General features: G+C 33.2%; 1 long non-coding RNA gene across 1 annotated transcript; it reads left to right on the top strand.

The window, feature by feature from the left end:
• Positions 1 to 2,192: 2,192 nt before the first annotated feature.
• Positions 2,193 to 5,163, top strand: LOC148199817 (uncharacterized). Its single transcript, XR_015785658.1, has 2 exons — positions 2,193 to 4,291; positions 4,384 to 5,163. It is a non-coding gene; the product is annotated as an uncharacterized LOC148199817 (long non-coding RNA).
• The last annotated feature ends 223 nt before the right edge of the window (positions 5,164 to 5,386 follow it).

Here is a 5,386-nt window from a genome sequence, read left to right as displayed (position 1 = left end):
GCAGGGTTGATCCGTGGGTTCTAACCCATTTTGACAACACTAGTAATTATTATTGCAACACAATGTATTATAGTACTTATTAGAATAAGTAGAGATTGTACCAATCACCTTAATTCTTCTTTTATAGCATATTTTGGTCTTGTTTTTCATCTCTTTCAAGGTGTCAAATCGATATATATTATTTATGTTCTCATCTCATTGAAGATGCACAATATCCTTGAAACTACGTCATGCACGTTTTTGAAATTTCAAAAACCTTTAAAGTCATGTGTAATTAGGAATCACCAAAGGTAGATTTTAAATATGATATTGTAGATTTTATTTGGATTAAATTTGTTTTTAGTTCATTGACTTTGATCTAAAATTAGAATTTGTCTATATTCTAAATTTTGATAGAGTTTGTTATTAAAACTTGAAAAATGAATATATTATATATACTCTTTCTAATTCAACTATGTTAAATTTCTTGACTTGTTAAATATATTTTTGGTGTTTGGATTGTTTATATCATTTGATACGTTGTAATTCAAATGTTAGCCCGTAACACCTATAAACCTAAAACACTATTTAACAAGTTCAAATAAATTTGTGTAATTGGATTCAAATGATATATATATATATATATATATATATATATATATATATATATATATATATATATATATATATATATATATATATATATATATATATATATAGGGGTTTGCTAACGCGCATACGCCTGTTTTTCAGTTGGTACATTTTAGCAATGTGTACCGGGTTTTAGTAGACAAAAATATCCTTATATATCATGGATTCTAAGTTTTAAGGTTAAGGGTATTTTAATAATTTTCATTCTCAAAACTAAAAAAAAAAAAAAAAGAAACCCCAAACCCTTACTCACCTCTCTCATTCCTGTAAACCCTTTCTCTTTCATCTTTCTCACTCCAATCTTTTCTCTGTCATCCGTACTGTAGCCCCAATTGAAAAAATCAGAAACCGTTAAACAATCTTACAAAAAAATGATTTTATAATGAGTTTTGATCTTATAATTTTTGTCTTATCTAATTTTATCCAATTTTCAAATTGGTAATTGACCTGGAAAAAATCAGAAATACTTGTTGTTAAACACTTTCTTACAAAAATTGACTTTATAATGAGGTTTTTATTTTATAATTTTTGTCTTATCTGAAAGAATTGGTAATTGGCCTGGAGGGTTTTTTTAGAGATGATGATTCAACATATGCAGATGATGAAATTAGAGAAATTAGTAAAGATGGTGAAATTGAAGAGATCTTGAATGAACCTTTGCCTCAAGGTGAATATGTCAATGACTCAACTCTTTAGAAAGACAAATTGTTTAAAGGCAAGTGTTTCTAATTTTTTTAATTGGGGCTACAGTAGGGATGACAGAGAAAAGGTTGGAGTGAGAGAGATGAAAGAGAAAGGATTGAGAGGAATGAGAGAGGTGAAATAGAATAACATGGTCAATATACTTAGAAATCGTTAGAAATCAAGTAGTTGGATAGTTTTGTTCATTTTTCAGTAAAATAGAATAACATGGTCGATATACTTAGAAATTTTAATATGTAAATAATATAATTTAATCGTTTTTGTTTTTGTTAAAATATTATATTCTTTTATAGTTTTTATTGAAAAGATAAATTATATAGTTTTGTGTTATTATACAATTTTTTAATGTTATTCTTTCTATTTTGAAAATTATAAATAATTGTAATATGTAATTGCATTGTCTTATTATTATATTTTCTAGGTTTTTTTTAATGATACCTTATCTAGTTTTACTTTAAGGTAGAGATTAATATGATAAAAAAATAAAATAAAAGTAACAATAATTTTAAATTTAATAAGTTTATGTTTGAATTGAAAGTAAATTTAAAAAATTGAAAATAAAAAACAAAGAAATTTTGGAAGTAAAATCGTTTGAACAAGGGAAAGATTATAAAAGATGAAGAGAAATAAAAAAGAGATATGAGATATTATATAAAATAATAAAAAATAAAAGATGTATATTAATATTTTTTATTAGTATCATTATATTATTAATTATTATTATTTCAGTATCAAAATATAAATTTGTTTATTAATTGTAATATTAATTTTTTTGCATTATTATTATATCATGTACAGACTTTTTCTACTTTATCTATATATACGAGGAAGGAAAGTTTATAAGGAAAAAGATATGACATCAGATTTGACCTAATTTATTCCAATTTGGTGCTCCCCTGTTATCTATTGCTGGAAACAAATAGCGGCTAGGGTTGTCTCTCTTGTTTCATTCCCAAGCTTTCTTCTGTTTTGCCAAATCCTTTCACCCTGACTCCCCTTTCCATCATGTTCTCAATCTTCTCCACGCTACTTCTGTTTTCGTTTCCAAGCAGATGGAGATCGAGGGAATAATTAGCCCTGAATTTGTCATTCTTTAAGCGTCACTTGTCGTGAAGGTTGAGTGCTTCCTTGATCTAATTCAGATAAATCACGTTAGGATTTATCAATTATAGTTCAAGAAAGCATTCAAATTCACGATAAGTGATTACACAAGAATATGTCAATCGAATACTTACGCCTCTATCATAAGGAGTTGTCAACAAAGCCAGATCACACCGTATTCAAAGGTACAATTGCAGACGACGGTTATGGTTTGTATTCTGAATTTATTTATTGCCAAGAGAATTTTTCATAATCCTTTGATCTATAATAGTCTAGTTTATGCCCTTTTCATTGCTGATAATTTACCAGAAGCTATTGGTTTTGTAAATGCAATGATATTGAATCGTCTCGGACCGACAAGGTGCCGGCAGGGGACTTACTGTCGGATCTGATGTAAATACCATGCCGATAGCCGGAATGTGATCGATCCGGCTTCAGCACAACCTTATATATATAGACAGGAGAGGAAAAAAGGGAAAAAAGGTTAACTTTTCTGATAAGGTCGCAGTAATTAGTAGTAAACAAATAATGTTATTTTCCCCTTTCTCTGCATAATCCTTTGTGTTACTTCAAGTGCTTCAGAAGCTAACCAAACTGGTTTATGTTTTTAACGTAGTTTCCATTTTTCAAACCACGGTTTCAAAAGTACAGAGATAGTTAGAAGAAGCATAAAAAACTACCCACATCATGTATGATACTTAAAAATCAGAAGCTAAATTTTAACATCTTCCGAGAGTATCAGTCAACATAACCTAATCTTATTGAATCAAATCTAAAACAATTTAAATGCAAAATAGAAGTTTTAATAACTTAACTACTAACAATCTCTTCCTTAAATCAAATACTTAAGAAAACATCTAGTTTACTTATGTTAAACATACTTTTAAACTTATTACGATAGTCCAATTTGACTGGCTCAATCATTATATTAGCTACTTTACTATGTGTATTACGATAGTCCAATTTGATTATTCCTTTAGTTATGTTAATCCTATTTATTCAATATAGGAGGAGCATAAAGGTTGTTTCCCTGTATATTTGATTCATGATTTTGATCTAACTTTCCAATCCTCCTAAATTTACGAGAGAGATATAATTGTTGCAAAGAAACCCTTTATATTTTTTTGTTGGCATTGAAGTTAACCGTAGGACTATGTTGTATTTACGGTTAAATATGTTTTCAGTTCCTAGACTATTAAGCGAATTTGTTTTTAGTCCCTCTTTCAAAGTAAGGTACATTTTAGTTCTCATTCTTAAGTAATCCTTAATTGTTGTCTTCCAAAACTAACACTGTTAAAAACAAGCTGAGTTAGCTAACGTCTTGCCACGTGTGTTCACCGTTTTCCTTCCTAACTCTTGGCATCAGCTAACGTCTTGCCACGTGTGTTCACCGTTTTCCTTCCTAACTCTTGGCACATGTGATGACACGGATCCACCCTGTACATCATGACCTGCCCCACCTCCATCTACCTCCTCGACTTCTCCTACTACCGTCCCCCAAATCACCTCACTGTCCACTTCCAAAAGTTCATCCACCACTCCACCCTCACCGGCGACTTCCTCCCATCCTCCCTTGATTTCCAGCGCAAGATTCTCCTCCGCTCTTGCCTCGACAAGGACACCTACTGCCAGGGAAGAGGCCGAGCAGGTCATGTTCGGCGCCCTTGACAGCCTCTTCGCTAACACCTGCGTCAAATCCAAGGACATCGGAATCCTCGTCGTCAACTTCACGCCCTCCCTTTCTGCCATGATCGTTAAGAAGTACAAGCTCCGTGGCAATGTCAAAAGCTTCAACCTTGGTGGCATGGGCTGCAGCGCCGGCGTCATCACCATTGTTCTCGCCAAAGACATGCTTGAGGTTCATCACCATTTCCCCCCAATTTTCGTTTTTTTATAGAGTTTGATGTTATTAATTTTGTGAATTGTTTGCAATTCTATGATCGTGTTTAGCGGTGACGGGGACGAGGACGACGTGAACCGTCTGAACCAAAGGAGTGGAATCGGCGAGGGAGGTTTCTCCCTGGGAGAGTTCGAGTCAGAGGTTGTGCACGTTTTTTATGTCGGGCTTGACGCCCCACGAGGCGAAGGACTCGGAGGGGAGGCATGGTTTGAGCCAGTCGGAGAGGGATTGGGGAGATGCGGTGTGGGGGTAGGGTGTTGAGGGCAGTGGCTGTGGTGGTATTTTTGGAAGGTGTTGTGGTGAGGGACATGGTGGGGAATTTGAGGAAGCGGCGCGGGAAGGGGCAGCGGGTGGAAGCGATGTTGGGCTTGGAGGAGGAGATGAGGAAGCAGACGGATAGAACCGTGAGGAGGAGATCCCGAAGGGAGGGGAGGGTCATCGGTGGCTGAGGGGCGGTGGGAACATCTCAAGCGCGGTGGGGGGTGGGGGGGGCGTTGCGCCGTCAGTCAACTCAGCTGATTTTTAACGGTGTTAGTTTTGGAGGACCAAAAATTAAGGTTTCCTTAAGGAGGAGGACTAAAATGTACCTTACTTTGAAAGAGGGACTAAAAGCAAATTCGCTTGATAGTTTAGAGACTAAACATGTTTAATCCTTGTATTTAAGTATCATTTTTTTTTTTACATTTACAAGAAGTCATGTACTTATTTTAGTGTATATTTGTATAATAGTGCTTATTATTGCAACATATAGTGTCCTATAATATTTATGGGAGTATGTACCAATTGTACCAATCACCTTAATTTTTCTTTTATAACGGTCTTATTTTCCATTTGAAAGTAATGCATAATTAGAATTTGTTTATATTTCAAATTTTGATAGAGTTTGATATCAAAATTGAAAAATGAACATATATATTATTTTTAATTTAATTGTGTTAAATTTTTTGACTTGTGAAATATATTTTTTATTATTGAATTGTATATATCGTTTGATCATTTTTAATTTAAATGTCAGTTTAAAACAAACATAGTTTAACAAATACAAATAAATTA

Source organism: Vigna umbellata, chromosome 4 (genome assembly GCF_029865625.1).
Source record: "Vigna umbellata cultivar VRB3 chromosome 4, Vumbellata_1.0, whole genome shotgun sequence".
In the NCBI taxonomy this organism is placed as follows: Eukaryota; Viridiplantae; Streptophyta; class Magnoliopsida; order Fabales; family Fabaceae; genus Vigna; species Vigna umbellata.
The sequence above is the reverse complement of the archived record's forward strand: the minus strand, read 5'-3'. Positions and strand labels throughout refer to the sequence as shown.